The sequence below is a fragment of the Columba livia genome, chromosome 2 (assembly GCF_036013475.1).
Source record: "Columba livia isolate bColLiv1 breed racing homer chromosome 2, bColLiv1.pat.W.v2, whole genome shotgun sequence".
In the NCBI taxonomy this organism is placed as follows: domain Eukaryota; kingdom Metazoa; phylum Chordata; class Aves; order Columbiformes; family Columbidae; genus Columba; species Columba livia.
This window is the reverse complement of record NC_088603.1, coordinates 163706110-163723278: the sequence shown is the minus strand read 5'-3', so window position 1 is coordinate 163723278 and position 17169 is coordinate 163706110. Positions and strand designations below refer to the sequence as shown.

Here is a 17169-nt window from a genome sequence, read left to right as displayed (position 1 = left end):
CCTAACCCTAACCCTAACCCTAACCCTAACCCTAACCCTAACCCTAACCCTAACCCTAACCCTAACCCTAACCCTAACCCTAACCCTAACCCTAACCCTAACCCTAACCCTAACCCTAACCCTAACCCTAACCCTAACCCTAACCCTAACCCTAACCCTAACCCTAACCCTAACCCTAACCCTAACCCTAACCCTAACCCTAACCCTAACCCTAACCCTAACCCTAACCCTAACCCTAACCCTAACCCTAACCCTAACCCTAACCCTAACCCTAACCCTAACCCTAACCCTAACCCTAACCCTAACCCTAACCCTAACCCTAACCCTAACCCTAACCCTAACCCTAACCCTAACCCTAACCCTAACCCTAACCCTAACCCTAACCCTAACCCTAACCCTAACCCTAACCCTAACCCTAACCCTAACCCTAACCCTAACCCTAACCCTAACCCTAACCCTAACCCTAACCCTAACCCTAACCCTAACCCTAACCCTAACCCTAACCCTAACCCTAACCCTAACCCTAACCCTAACCCTAACCCTAACCCTAACCCTAACCCTAACCCTAACCCTAACCCTAACCCTAACCCTAACCCTAACCCTAACCCTAACCCTAACCCTAACCCTAACCCTAACCCTAACCCTAACCCTAACCCTAACCCTAACCCTAACCCTAACCCTAACCCTAACCCTAACCCTAACCCTAACCCTAACCCTAACCCTAACCCTAACCCTAACCCTAACCCTAACCCTAACCCTAACCCTAACCCTAACCCTAACCCTAACCCTAACCCTAACCCTAACCCTAACCCTAACCCTAACCCTAACCCTAACCCTAACCCTAACCCTAACCCTAACCCTAACCCTAACCCTAACCCTAACCCTAACCCTAACCCTAACCCTAACCCTAACCCTAACCCTAACCCTAACCCTAACCCTAACCCTAACCCTAACCCTAACCCTAACCCTAACCCTAACCCTAACCCTAACCCTAACCCTAACCCTAACCCTAACCCTAACCCTAACCCTAACCCTAACCCTAACCCTAACCCTAACCCTAACCCTAACCCTAACCCTAACCCTAACCCTAACCCTAACCCTAACCCTAACCCTAACCCTAACCCTAACCCTAACCCTAACCCTAACCCTAACCCTAACCCTAACCCTAACCCTAACCCTAACCCTAACCCTAACCCTAACCCTAACCCTAACCCTAACCCTAACCCTAACCCTAACCCTAACCCTAACCCTAACCCTAACCCTAACCCTAACCCTAACCCTAACCCTAACCCTAACCCTAACCCTAACCCTAACCCTAACCCTAACCCTAACCCTAACCCTAACCCTAACCCTAACCCTAACCCTAACCCTAACCCTAACCCTAACCCTAACCCTAACCCTAACCCTAACCCTAACCCTAACCCTAACCCTAACCCTAACCCTAACCCTAACCCTAACCCTAACCCTAACCCTAACCCTAACCCTAACCCTAACCCTAACCCTAACCCTAACCCTAACCCTAACCCTAACCCTAACCCTAACCCTAACCCTAACCCTAACCCTAACCCTAACCCTAACCCTAACCCTAACCCTAACCCTAACCCTAACCCTAACCCTAACCCTAACCCTAACCCTAACCCTAACCCTAACCCTAACCCTAACCCTAACCCTAACCCTAACCCTAACCCTAACCCTAACCCTAACCCTAACCCTAACCCTAACCCTAACCCTAACCCTAACCCTAACCCTAACCCTAACCCTAACCCTAACCCTAACCCTAACCCTAACCCTAACCCTAACCCTAACCCTAACCCTAACCCTAACCCTAACCCTAACCCTAACCCTAACCCTAACCCTAACCCTAACCCTAACCCTAACCCTAACCCTAACCCTAACCCTAACCCTAACCCTAACCCTAACCCTAACCCTAACCCTAACCCTAACCCTAACCCTAACCCTAACCCTAACCCTAACCCTAACCCTAACCCTAACCCTAACCCTAACCCTAACCCTAACCCTAACCCTAACCCTAACCCTAACCCTAACCCTAACCCTAACCCTAACCCTAACCCTAACCCTAACCCTAACCCTAACCCTAACCCTAACCCTAACCCTAACCCTAACCCTAACCCTAACCCTAACCCTAACCCTAACCCTAACCCTAACCCTAACCCTAACCCTAACCCTAACCCTAACCCTAACCCTAACCCTAACCCTAACCCTAACCCTAACCCTAACCCTAACCCTAACCCTAACCCTAACCCTAACCCTAACCCTAACCCTAACCCTAACCCTAACCCTAACCCTAACCCTAACCCTAACCCTAACCCTAACCCTAACCCTAACCCTAACCCTAACCCTAACCCTAACCCTAACCCTAACCCTAACCCTAACCCTAACCCTAACCCTAACCCTAACCCTAACCCTAACCCTAACCCTAACCCTAACCCTAACCCTAACCCTAACCCTAACCCTAACCCTAACCCTAACCCTAACCCTAACCCTAACCCTAACCCGTACCCTAACCCTAACCCGTACCCTAACCCGTACCCTAACCCGTACCCTAACCCGTACCCTAACCCGTACCCTAACCCGTACCCTAACCCGTACCCTAACCCTAACCCGTACCCTAACCCTAACCCGTACCCTAACCCGTACCCTAACCCGTACCCTAACCCTAACCCGTACCCTAACCCTAACCCGTACCCTAACCCGTACCCTAACCCGTACCCTAACCCTAACCCGTACCCTAACCCTAACCCGTACCCTAACCCTAACCCGTACCCTAACCCGTACCCTAACCCGTACCCTAACCCTAACCCGTACCCTAACCCTAACCCGTACCCTAACCCTAACCCTAACCCGTACCCTAACCCTAACCCTAACCCTAACCCGTACCCTAACCCTAACCCTAACCCGTACCCTAACCCGTACCCTAACCCTAACCCGTACCCTAACCCTAACCCTAACCCTAACCCGTACCCTAACCCGTACCCTAACCCGTACCCTAACCCGTACCCTAACCCGTACCCTAACCCGTACCCTAACCCGTACCCTAACCCTAACCCGTAACCTAACCCGTAACCTAACCCGTAACCTAACCCTAAGCTGTTTGTTTAATCTAATGTGTTTTTTTTATGTTGTATATTACTTTGTGCATTATTTTTTGTAGTAATTGTAAGTGTAATTTGTGTGTGTTTGTGTTTTTGTATATTAATTTGTTGTGTGACTGGAATGTTTGTTGTATTTTTAATTTTTAAGTATTTTGTCTTTCATGTTAATTGATTGGTTTAATTTAATTATTTTATGTAATGGGTGTTGTTTTTGTGTCGTTTGTACTGTTTGTGTCATGTGTAATGTGTTATGTGTTTGTTTTTATTGTGTTTTGATATGTTTGTGTTTCAGGTATTGTTAATTTTTGTGTTGATGTGTATGTTATTGTTGGTTTTTTTTTTTTTGTTATGATGTGTTTTGTAATTATTATTTTAGTTTTCTGGTTTGTTATTTTGTGTTTTGTCTGTTTGTTTATTTTTAATTTGTAATTGTGGTTTTTTAGTTTTTTGTTGTTCTGTTTTTTTATCTGTTTTTTTTGTTGTGTTTCTTTTTTTTAATGTTATTTTTGTTTGTTTGTGGTGTGTGTTTTATTTTTTTAATGAATATGTTTGTGTTGATGTTTTCTTTTTTGTTCATTTTTGTTGTTTAGTTATTGTTTTTGTTTTTGTTTTTTTTTGTTTTGTTTGTTGGGTTTTTTTTTTCAGTTTTTGTTTTTTTTGAGTACAGGATTTATTTTTTTTTTTTGTATTTTTGTAGTTTATTGTTTGTTTTTTGTTGGGGAGTAGTAATGTTATTTGTTATATTTTGTGTGTTGGGAGTTGTTTTGTAGATGATTTGTTTTTGGTAGGTGTTGGGGATTGGCTGAAGGAGCACAGACATGAGTCCAGCAAGCAAATTTATGAGCAGAGCCTGTTTTAGTTGACCTAAGTAGGCCTTACTTAGCTTGTCTATTAGGCTGTGCTAAAGGGGGGAATGGAAATGTAGTAAGGTAGGGTCAGTATATTTTTGAATAGATAAGAGGCAGAAGAATGTGGGATGTGCATAGGTGGCTTAACCCAAGTAGGTGGAGTAAGTAAATGTGCTTAGCCTATTAGATAGAGACTAGTATGTGTAATTATGGTATTTGTTATAAATGCATGCTATGTTGGCTAATAAAGTTGAAGTATGCTTTATCACTCATATTGGGTTGGCTGTATTTTTTCCTTTGTTTGTTTGGGTCTGGAATTGTGGTGGGAGTTTTGTCTGCAGGTAGGTGTAAGTATTGCATAGATAGTGTGGGATTTGTTTATGTGTTTTTGTGTGGTTTGTTGGTTTTTTTTGTTTTTTTTGAGTTTATTGTTTAGTATTTGTGGTTATGTTAATGTGGGTTTTCTTTTTTCATGGTTGTAGTTTGTGTGGAGAAGTGGTATGGTTTTGTTATGTTGTTGTATATCAGGTGTGTGGAAGTGTTCAATACATTTGATGTTGTTGTTTTGTTTTATTTTTTTATGTGTTTACAATTTTGTAGTGGGTTGATGTGTTGGTTAATTTGTTGTTGCATGTTTTGTTGTTGTTATTTTTAGTTTTTTTTTTTGGTTTTTATGTTTTTTTTATTGTTGTTGTTTTATTTTTGTAAATATATATTTTGTTTTGTGGATTTCTGGTTTTTGTGTGTTTTGTTTAGCTATGGGTATGTTTTTTTGTAGATTTGGGCTTTTTGTTGGTTTTTTTGTATTTTATTTTGTAGTTGTTTGTGGGGGTGAGAAAAAATTTTTTTATCTAATTTGCATATTTAATTGGGTTATTTGCATAATTGGGTAATAATTTTCATGACCAGGGGGAGTAGTCTCTAATTATTGATTGTTTGTTTATTAATCAGGGAGTACTCCCCCTGGTCATGGAAATATGGTGGGTTTGTGCTAGATATGGTTTGTTTATATGTGTAAATAAAAAGAATAAAAATAATAAGTCTGGTGCAGCAGTAGGGCTTTGGATGCTCAGGGGGAGTACATGGATTGGATTTTTTTTTTTTTTTTTTTAACTCCCCTTAAGCATCCAAAGCCCTACTGCTGCACCTAAAAAACCAAATAATTTATTGTGCTAAGTAAAGAACTATTTGTACCTGCCATGCAAAACGAACTCTAGAGTAAAAACACACTCAAATACATTCAACCTAAACAATCGGTCAACTCAAACTCCAACACACACAGCACAAGACAGAAACAAAGTCAAGCACACACACAGCACAAGACAGAGACAAAGTCCAACAGACGCACAACACAAGACAGAGACAAAGTCCAACACACACAGCACAAGTCACAGACAAAGTCCAGCACACGCACAAGACAAGACAGAGACAAAGTCCAACACACACAGCACAAGTCACAGACAAAGTCCAGCACACGCACAACACAAGACAGAGACTAAGTCCAACACACGCACAACACAAGACAGACAAGGTCCAACGCACACACAACACAAGACAAAGACAAAGTCCAACGCACACACAGCACAAGACAGAGACAAAGTCCAGCACACGCACAACACAAGACAGAGACAAAGTCCAGCACACACACAGCACAAGTCACAGACAAAGTCCAGCACACACACAGCACAAGACAGAGACAAAGTCCAGCGCACACACAACACAAGACAGAGACTAAGTCCAGCACACGCACAACACAAGACAGAGACAAAGTGCAGTGCACACTCACAGTCACAAACTACACCCACTCAAACTGAGGTACATGCACAAAACATCAACCTGTCACTCCACTCAAACCAAAAAAAGACACTGGACAACAAAAAGTCATGTCTGCTTTATTTCCTTTGTGATGGCCCTGAGGTAGGACTAACCTCCTCAAACCACATAGTAAAGCATCATAAATAGTTATTTGATACAAGCCAACAAATGACAAACTGGTTTTCTAAACACTGTTCCATGATCACAATTCCCATAACATTAAAAATTCTACCTTATTACAGCTTTTAGACATAATGTATCACATTACAAAAGGCTAAAGAGAAAATAATTACTTCTGATACAGAGCCATTACAGCATTTCTCACCCAACAACAAGCATTAAACAAACTCCCGGTTCACATGTACATTTGAGCACACGGCAGAACAGACTCCTCACCATTACAACTTTTTTTACGTCATTTAGTCAAACTTGACACACCAAACATCAAACACACACCTTCAATACACTTTCAAGATATTACAATGAGAACACATTCAAGGTATTAAAATTATTTAGAACACATTGGAGATATTGCAATTAGAACAAAACACAGAAAACCCAACTCACCTTTTTCAGAACTTTTCTCACATCCCATTACAGAGGATAACACACTTCTATTACAACCCTGTCCCTGTCCTCTGCCATTTACTCACACTACTCCTAGGCCAATCACAAACACCTTGCTGGGACCTCTCCCTAAACAGGCCTCCTAATAAGGACCAACCATGGCTGCTATCCGGAACAGGTGTCACCAGAAAGGCTATTCCTGGGATCCTCAACAAAAACCCTGCCTCTGAAACCACCATCCCAGACTGACCTGAATATGAACATGGGCAATTAACTTGACTGCACCAAGCACTATGGACCTGGACTTAAACACACTCCGGAGGGCAGTGGATGGACACATGGCAAAGGAATCCCCTGGCTGGGGTTTTAATAATCTATTTAAATTCATTTTTTTTTCCCTTTTTATGTAAATTTAAAAAAAAAAAACCCTACAAAATAAAACCTACAACCCCAAAACACATTCATACCAGATCACAGAGCTAAACCACAACACTCACTCAGATACCAAACCCACCACACACTCACACAGCAACCATTCTCCCAGCTGGCACGCTCACCACACATCCGCATCACCCATCAGGAACAACATTCCCAGGAGGCTCTAAACACTCCCTGCCTGCCAAAACACCAAACTCGGCCAAACCCACATCCAAACTTTAGCAATGAACATCACCTCATTAAGAGGCCAGAACCATGGGGAAAAAAAACAACCCAGGCCGGGGGGAAAAAAAACCACACCCAATTGGGGTTTCTTTACTCTATTTTACATTTTAAATTTACCTAAAAAGAAAAAACCATTAACCTGCAAAGAAACAGATACAGGACCAAAACACTTTCAGTCCAAGTCACGCAGCTAACCACACCGCTCATACACCTGGAAACACCACCACACGCTCACGCTGCACCACTTCTCCCGGTGTGCCGGGACCCAGTCTCCTCATGACCCCTCAGGAACGCCATTCCCAGAAGCCTCCAAATTGACCCTGCCTGCCAAAACCCCGGCCCAATGGGCACCCACGTCCAAACCTTGGCGACGAACGTCGCCTCGCTGAGCGGCCGGGACCGGGGAAAAAAAAAAACCCAGCCAGGGGAAAAAAAAAAATCCCCCGGCTGAGGTTTTTTTTATTCTATTTTAAATTTTAAAATTAGCTGAAAAGAAAAAACCTTGAACCTGCAAAGAAACAAATACAGGACCAAAACGCAACCATTCCAAATCACTCAGCAAACCACACCACTCATACGCCTACCGACACCACCACACGCTCACACCGCAGCCCTTCTCCCCATGTGCCGTAACCCCGTCTCCACATGGCCCCTCAGGAACGCCGTCCCCGGAAGCCTCAAAAATGACCCTGCCTGCCAAAACCCCGGCCCAATGGGCGCCCACGTCCAAACCTTGGCGACGAACGTCGCCTCGCTGAGCGGCCGGGACCGGGGAAAAAAAAAACCCAGCCAGGGGAAAAAAAAAAAATCCCCCGGCTGGGGTTTTTTTTATTCTATTTTAAATTTTAAAATTAGCTGAAAAGAAAAAACCTTGAACCTGCAAAGAAACAAATACAGGACCAAAACACAACCATTCCAAATCACTCAGCAAACCACACCACTCATACGCCTACCGACACCACCACACGCTCACGCCGCTGCCCTTCTCCCCATGTGCCGTAACCCCGTCTCCACATGGCCCCTCGGGAACGCCGTCCCCGGAAGCCTCAAAAATGACCCTGCCTGCCAAAACCCCGGCCCAATGGGCGCCCACGTCCAAACCTTGGCGACGAATGTCGCCTCGCTGAGCGGCCGGGACCGGGGAAAAAAAAAACCCAGCCAGGGGAAAAAAAAAAAAATCCCCCGGCTGGGGTTTTTTTTATTCTATTTTAAATTTTAAAATTAGCTGAAAAGAAAAAACCTTGAACCTGCAAAGAAACAAATACAGGACCAAAACGCAACCATTCCAAATCACTCAGCAAACCACACCACTCATACGCCTACCGACACCACCACACGCTCACGCCGCAGCCCTTCTCCCCATGTGCCGTAACCCCGTCTCCACATGGCCCCTCGGGAACGCCGTCCCCGGAAGCCTCAAAAATGACCCTGCCTGCCAAAACCCCGGCCCAATGGGCGCCCACGTCCAAACCTTGGCGACGAACGTCGCCTCGCTGAGCGGCCGGGACCGGGGAAAAAAAAAACCCAGCCAGGGGAAAAAAAAAAAAATCCCCCGGCTGGGGTTTTTTTTATTCTATTTTAAATTTTAAAATTAGCTGAAAAGAAAAAACCTTGAACCTGCAAAGAAACAAATACAGGACCAAAACACAACCATTCCAAATCACTCAGCAAACCACACCACTCATACGCCTACCGACACCACCACACGCTCACGCCGCAGCCCTTCTCCCCATGTGCCGTAACCCCGTCTCCACATGGCCCCTCGGGAACGCCGTCCCCGGAAGCCTCAAAAATGACCCTGCCTGCCAAAACCCCGGCCCAATGGGCACCCACGTCCAAACCTTGGCGACGAACGTCGCCTCGCTGAGCGGCCGGGACCGGGGAAAAAAAAACCCAGCCGGGGGAAAAAAAAAAAATCCCCCAGCTGGGGTTTTTTTATTCTATTTTAAATTAGACATTTACCTGAAATGCCAAAAACATTAACCTGCAATAACAAGTAACTACAAACCCAAACCACAATATTACCAGATCACACAACTCTAACACACCACCCATACACCTTCCAAAACCACCACACCATGACACCACACCCATTCTCTGCCCTTCTTGCCCTGTGCCGTCACCCCATCTCTGCATAGGCCCTCAAAAACACCATTCCCGGCACCCTCTAAACTCGCCCCGCCTGCCAAAACCCCACTCCCAGCCAGGCCTCAGTCCGTACGTTAGCGACAAACATCACCTGCTGGAGCCACCAGAAACAGGGGAAAAAAATCCCATACGGGACGGGGGGGGGATAAAACCCCCCAGCTAGGGCTCTTATTCCTTACCTTCAGAATTTACCTGAAAAGGGAAAAAATTTTTGAACCTCCAAGGACAAATAACTAAAACCCCAAGCCACATTCACTCGAGATTTCACACTACCCGAACATGCTGCATGTCATCTACCGCAACGACCCTTTTAAGTACATGTCTCAAGCTATTTGTCAGGACAGAAAAACAGTTTGGACTTAATTCCCTTGCCATCCTTCACATAGTTCTTGACCACGATGATCCGTTCTTCCATGGCTTCCCAATCATGGCAGTTACCACAAGTCTGTTCCTCTGACGATCTGGAACTCAAACTCACCCCACGTCTCCGTCGCTAAGCGGTGACGACACCCACGACCCTGCCGACGCCGCTTCATCTCGGGTAACCGACTCGGGGCGCGGCCGACTGAGAGCGGTGTCAGATGGCTCACGCTGTGATGTCGTGCAATGTGATGGCAAGGGCCGCTATTGCTGGCTAAGTGAACAAAGTATGACAATCAAAATCGGTTACAACTTGCTTCAGAGTATTTTCTACATGGACAGGAGATGCCAAAGGCTAGAGGGAGGCCTTTCCATTGAGTCGTGAGGTTCAAAATGGACACCCTCACTTTCTAAACTCCACCCCGGACAGAAGACTAGGTGCGGCTGGATCCAAACGTAGCCACGCACTGGGTCTACAGCTCGACTCCCAGACTCACAGAGGATAGGGGAAAGACCTAAAATATTATATTTAGATAAGGCCACAGGATTGTATGTTTACAACTCATTCCTTATATCACTCAGCCTGATTTGCAGAATTGCATCGCTCTACACCTCGACATCCCTACCTCCCTTCCATGGACGTAGGGACAAGTGGGTTGATGAGGCAAACACCATGAAAATGAATAACCAAACAGAGCAGTAGAGCAGGAAGGCTGACTGGAGCTGCTGCTTCTGCTAAAGTCCCATGCAAGAATATAAATCCCTGGGTATTTATACCCTTACAAACTATTCACCCACCCCTCTAGATTGAGAGTCAGTGCAGCAGCAATAGCTGAGTCTGGTCTCCTTGCTTCTCAGTAGATCCTGTGCGCTGATCTCAGACTGGACTTGGCTCCTCGCAGCCGTAGATTTTGTTTACCGTCCGTAGGATCTTCCTGCCAGCCTCAAATGTGGCATTTCCACACAAATAAACCTAGGTCTTCAAAAAAGTGTAAAGCAGGCCTTATCCCACAGGTGTTGATCAGAGTCTGTAGCTTCTTTTGTTACCATCCAAAAAAAAAAGCTGTAACTGAGTGTTACATAGCCTAACAAAATGCCTTTTTACAAGTAAGTGACTCATATTGACAACGTGATCACCTGCAAAGAAAAAACATTTCATTAAAACACACTTCATCTCTGAAAAAAGAGCACACCACAGAAAACACTAGTCAATGTCGTTAGTAACAACACCAAAACACCACTAAAAGGACTATTGACTCCCCTGCCGACAGCTACTCCATCCCAAATTACTGCACGACCTTTGCCTACACAATTGAACATGTCAGCATATGAACCGTGGACTCCTAGACATCAGTCCACCCACCCCTAACTGCACACGTCAGGGCAGAGCGGCTCCGAGCCAAAAGCGCACCCGCTCAGACAGACTCTCCACAGAACATTATAGACAACATGATGGCAATACCACCAACAACAACCAACGATGAGAACGACTCCAAACCAGACACACATTGATCAAAAGAACCTGCAGGGAGGCACTGGTGTACAAGGAGCCTCCACTGCAACCCCAGAAAACAAAGGAGCCAAAATTCAGGGCCCCTTACAAGACGGCGGCACGGGCGCAAACACACAGAGGCGGCGGCACGGGCGCAAACACACAGAGGCGGCGGCACGGGCGCAAACACACAGAGGCGGCGGCACGGGCGCAAACACACAGAGGCGGCGGCACGGGCGCAAACACACAGAGGCGGCGGCACGGGCGCAAACACACAGAGGCGGCGGCACGGGCGCAAACACACAGAGGCGGCGGCACGGGCGCAAACACACAGAGGCGGCGGCACGGGCGCAAACACACAGAGGCGGCGGCACGGGCGCAAACACACAGAGGCGGCGGCACGGGCGCAAACACACAGAGGCGGCGGCACGGGCGCAAACACACAGAGGCGGCAGCACGGGCGCAAACACACAGAGGCGGCAGCACGGGCGCAAACACACAGAGGCGGCGGCACGGGCGCAAACACACAGAGGCGGCGGCACGGGCGCAAACACACAGAGACGGCGGCACTGGCGCAAACGCTTCGATATGCTGGGAAGAAGTGCCAGTCCCCAAGACTGGATGGGTAGAGAGCAGAGCTGCCAACACAGCCCTCAACGACACCATAACACACAACTGACCAGAAACATCCAAAACACAAGAACCTTCCACTCTTTCACCTGCTGATGGGACAAAACCGGCACCCAATTGGCACTACGACAATCGGCACCGGTGTTGCAGATCCCAGAATGGCACCCGAGTACACTTTCGTGTCCCTCAAATGCAATGAGACCCCAGGATCATCAGACAGGCGCAAGGCAGGCTTCCCGAACTACACAACGACACAGACACTGGCTGGAGCTGCCCTGCCCGGCACACGCTGGCATCGCACTGTGAAATTCCCTAGACCCTTCACCTGCCCAAAGGAGACTGTTCCTGGATAACCCTTGCCCCAAACTGAACTTTACTCCCCTCCCTGCAGTTTTCAGCCCGTTCTCAGCACCCCAGCCTCCACTTAGCTTTCAGAGGACCAAGAAACTGAATCCATCTTCAACAAAAGAAAACACCACGTGCGCTGACAAGGATATTCCAGCATCACCAGGTTCCTCCTCAACATCTACAGCAACACAAGAAAACACACACACACTAAGCAGAGCGAGCACACAGTATAAAGGCACAAGGCACAACTTCCCTCTGACACCACACACCGCCCCACCTGCTTACCGTGCTCAGCTCACCTCTTTCCTCACTGTTTCTTGCCAAGTTGTCCCTCTGCATCTGAAATTAAGGTATTCAGCAAGTCACCCAGATGCTCATGAACATCTTGACTATACAACAGGTCTGCTTTCTGTTTAGGAATCCCACCAGAAGCTCTAATTAGGTCTCCAAAACACTGGAGAAGGGACAGTCCGCTCCCCTGCCCACAGCTACTCCATCCCAGATGACGGCTCAACCTTTGCCAATGCAGTTTAACGTGTCAACAGATTAACCGTGCACCCCTAGAGCTACATTCACCCACCCCTGACTCCACGCCTCCGGGCACAGCAGCTCCGAGCCAAATGTGCACGTGCACAGACAGACGCACCTCAAAACATTATAGACAACACATCAACAGCACCAAAAGTGCTGTATAACAAGAGCTACTCCAAAACAGAGACTACATCAATCAAAAGAACCTGCAGAGAGGCAGCAGTGAGGCAAGGAGTCTCTACTGCAACCCCAGAAAAAAATAAGAGCCCAACATCACGGCCCCTTAAGAAATGGTGGCACTGGCACAAACACGCAAGGCTGCTGCAAAACTAAGAACTTCTTCCCAGCATCTTAAAGTGCCAGTCCCATAGACTGGATGCATACAGAGCACAACCGCTGATGATGCGGCCCAGAACTACACCGTAAATCACAACTGACCAGAAACATGAAAAATGAAACCACTACCCACACTTTCGGCTGATGATACAAGAATCCAGGACCCAATTGACACCAACCCAATTGGCACTGGCATTCCAGATCCCGGGATGGCACCCGAGATACATGCTGTGCGCCTGGAGCGCAAAGAGACCCCAGGATCATCGGACAGTCGCGAGACAGGCTTCCCAAACTACACAATGCAGACAGAGGCTGGAGCTGCCCTGCCCGCCACACCCTGGCATCACACTGTAAAGGTCCCCAGACACTTTACCCACCCAAGGGGAACTGTTCCTGGACGGCCCTTATCAGAACTTAACCCCAACCCTGCGATTCCCAGCCCCTTCCCAGCCCCCATGCCTCCACTTAGCTTTCAGAGGGCCGAGGGACCTAACCCATCTTCGACGAAGAAAACGCCACACGCGCTAACAGGGATCTTCCTGCATCGCTGGGTTCCTCTTCAACATCTACAGGAACACAAGAAAACACACGCTCGTTAAGCCGTACCGGCACACGGTGCCGTGGGGTACACTCCGACCCCTTCCGCGACACCCACCTCCCGCTCAGTTCCACGGCGTTCCGTGCCGCGGGCGCGGTCACAAACCCTCATCGCTTGTGACGCCTAAGACGGCGAGAAACAAAAAGATCCGTAGCTCTTCGAATAAATCCCTGGCCCCACGCTCCTCCTCGCCCCTACCACGGCTCCGTGCTCACCTTGCCAGAGGAGCTGCGCTGCCGATACCCAGCTTTCCACTTTGCTTCGCACCTAGAAAACATAGAAACGACCAAACTTAGCTGGAGCCACACGGCACAGCTTCCTGCTCCCACCACGCACCGACCTGCTTGCTTACGGCGCTCGGCTCGCCTCCTCCGTCGCTCTTTCGTGCCAAGTTGTCCCTCTGCATCTGAAATCAAGGTATTCAACAAGGTAACCAGGAGCTCATCAACAGCTTGACCATTCCACAGGTCTGCTTTCTATTCAGGAATCACACAATAAGGTCTAATTGAGTCCCAAAAACCACTGCGGTACGGACTGTCCGCTCCCCTGCCCACAGCTACTCCGTCCCAGATGACCGCACAGCCTATGCCTACGCAGGATAACATGTCCACAGATCAATCGTGGACTCCTAAAGCTCGGTCCACCCGCTCCTAACTCTACACCTCCGGGCAGAGCAGCTCCGAGCCAAATGCGCACGTGCTTAGACAGATGCTCCACACAACATTATAGACGACCCGACAGCAACAACACCAAAAATGCTCCACAACAAAAATAACTCCAAATCAGAGACAGCAACGATAAAAATAACCTGCGGGGAGGCAGTGGTGAGGCGAGGAGCCTCTAATGCCACCCCAGAAAAAAAAGGAGCCGAACGTCACGGACTCTTACGAGACGGCAGCCCTGGCGCAAACATGCGGAGACGGCACAAATACGAGAAGCTGCTGCAAAACTTAAAACCTTCAAGATGCTGGGAAGAAGTGCCAGTCCCTTAGACTGGATAAGCAGAGATGAGAGCTGCTGTTGCAGCCCAGAACTACACCATAAAAAACAACTGACAAAAAACATTCAAGATACAAGAACCGTGTACCCTTTCGACGGCTGATACAAGAAAACCAGCAGCCGATTAGCGCTACGTCGATCGGCACCGGCTTTCCAGACCCCGGGATGGCGCTTGAAATGACTTTCTTGCCCCTGGAACGCAATGATACCCGAGATCGTCTGACAGACACGAAGCACGCTCCCCAAACTACACGACAACAGACGCGGGCTGGAGCGGCCCTGCCCGGCACACGCTGGCATCGCACTATAAAGTTGTCTGACCCCATTTCTCTGCCCAAAGGGGACTGCCCTTTTCTGTCTCAGAACTTAAAACCCTCCCTGCGATTCCCAGCCCCTTCCAAGCCCTCGTGCCTCCACTTAACTTTTAGAGGGCTGAGGGACCAAATCCATCTTCAACAGAGGAAAACACGACGCGGGCTAACGGTGATCTTCCTGCAGTTGTCACTTTCCCCGTCACCACCTACAATAAGGAAAGCAAAGACATACGTACAATTAAGCACCCAAAAAATATTTGTCAGTACTAGACTACAAGTCATTGCTCACTTTGGCTGAGTTCAAGGAGATACATTTGAATGTTCTACCAGGGACCACTGCAAAGGTTCTGGAGACAAGACACTCTTCTAGGAGAAAATATTACATTAACAGCTATTAATACAGCAATACAAACCAAAAAACAACACTCCATTTTCATCGTGGTCAGGAATTATTGGAAAATGCAAAACACGTGGAACTGAATCAACATATGAAACATAATGACAAACCAACTTTCTACTACAGCTACTACTGAACCTTTCCTACGCCCGAAGCTCTCACCTCAAAGGAACTCCTCCGCTTCTCCTAAGACGGCTGCCCACGTAGCTTAAACGGCTCAAAACCTGCCGGCTGCCGAAGGAGCGACAGAGAACCGGCACCGAAGCGGTCCTGGAGCCGAATGAGCTCCCTGCCAGGGGACTGGGGCTCAAATACCCTGAGCCCCACCCACCCCTTCCCACAATCCCCTAGGAAAGGGGAGGGATCAATCACCCCAGCCCCACCGACCACCTTATCAAATTACCTAGAGTCTCACTTGAAATGACAGCACCTGCACTTTATTACTGCTCTTGCATCTACAATGAGACTCAGTATGGAGACCAACTTAGAATTTCTAGGGAGCAGATAAAAAATAAGATACAACAATGACACTCCATCTTCATCGTGGTCAAGAATTATTGGAAAATGCAAAGCACCTGGAACTGAATCAACAAATGAAACGTGATGACAAACCAACTTTCTACTGCAGCTGCTACTGAACCTTTCCTGCACCCTAAGCTCTCACCTCAAAGGGACTCCTCGGCTTCTCCTAAGACGGCTGCCCACGTAGCTTAAACGGCTCAAAACCTGCCGGCTGCCGAAGGAGCGACAGAGAACCATCACCGAAGCGGTCCTGGAGCCGAATGAGCTCCCTGCCAGGGGACTGGGGCTCAAATACACTGAGCCTCGCCCACCCCTTCCCACAATCCCCTAGGAAAGGGGAGGGATCAATCACCACAGCCCCACCCACCACCTTATCAAATTACCTAGAGTCTCACTTGAAATGACAGCACCTGCACTTTATTACTGCTCTTGCATCAACAATGAGACTCAGTATGGAGACCAACTTAGAATTTCTAGGGAGCAGATAAAAAATAAGATACAACAACTGACACTCCATCTTCATCGTGGTCAAGAATTATTGGAAAATGCAAAGCACCTGGAACTGAATCAACAAATGAAACGTGATGACAAACCAGCTTTCTACTGCAGCTGCTACTGAACCTTTCCTGCGCCCAAAGCTCTCACCTCAAAGGGACTCCTCGGCTTCTCCTAAGACGGCTACCCACGTAGCTTAAACGGCTCAAAACCTGCCGGCTGCCGAAGCAACGACAGAGAACCATCACCGAAGCGGTCCTGGAGCCGAATGAGCTCCCTGCCAGGGGACTGGGGCTCAAATACCCTGAGCCCCGCCCACCCCTTCCCACAATCCCCTAGGAAAGGGGAGGGATCAATCACCCCAGCCCCACCCACCACCTTATCAAATTACCTAGAGTCTCACTTGAAATGACAGCACCTGCACTTTATTACTGCTCTTACATCTACAATGAGACTCAGTATGGAGACCAACTTAGAATTTCTAGGGAGCAGATAAAAAATAAGAAACATGATGACAAACCAACTTTCTACTACAGCTACTACTGAACCTTTCCTGCGCCCAAAGCTCTCACCTCAAAGGGACTCCTCCGCTTCTCCTAAGACGGCTGCCCACGTAGCTTAAACGGCTCAAAACCTGCCGGCTGCCAAAGCAACGACAGAGAACCGGCACCGAAGCGGTCCTGGAGCGGAATGAGCTCCCTATCTGAAGATTGGGGCTCAAATACCCTGACCCCCGCCCACCCCTTCCCACAATCGCCTAGGAAAAGAGAGGGATCGGTCTCCCCACACCCCACCCACAACCCTTATCAAATTACCTGGAATCTCACTGAAAATTACAGCACCAGGACTTTATTACTGCTATTGCACTTGCAATATGACTAAATACAGATTTCAACCTAGATTTCCTAAGAAGTAGATAGAAATAATTATATTGCTAATACGATTGTGTATTGAAATTCCCTATAAAAGCGGGCAGAGGTCAGTGTCAAATGT

The 17169-nt window shown here is 47.8% G+C and overlaps 1 long non-coding RNA gene across 1 annotated transcript; it reads right to left on the bottom strand.

Annotated features, from left to right (window-relative positions):
• Positions 1-13309: 13309 nt before the first annotated feature.
• On the bottom strand, positions 13310-14945 carry LOC135578893 (uncharacterized). Its single transcript, XR_010471006.1, has 3 exons — positions 13790-14945; positions 13665-13716; positions 13310-13417 (listed from the first exon to the last, which is right to left on the bottom strand). It is a non-coding gene; the product is annotated as an uncharacterized LOC135578893 (long non-coding RNA).
• Positions 14946-17169: the final 2224 nt, after the last annotated feature.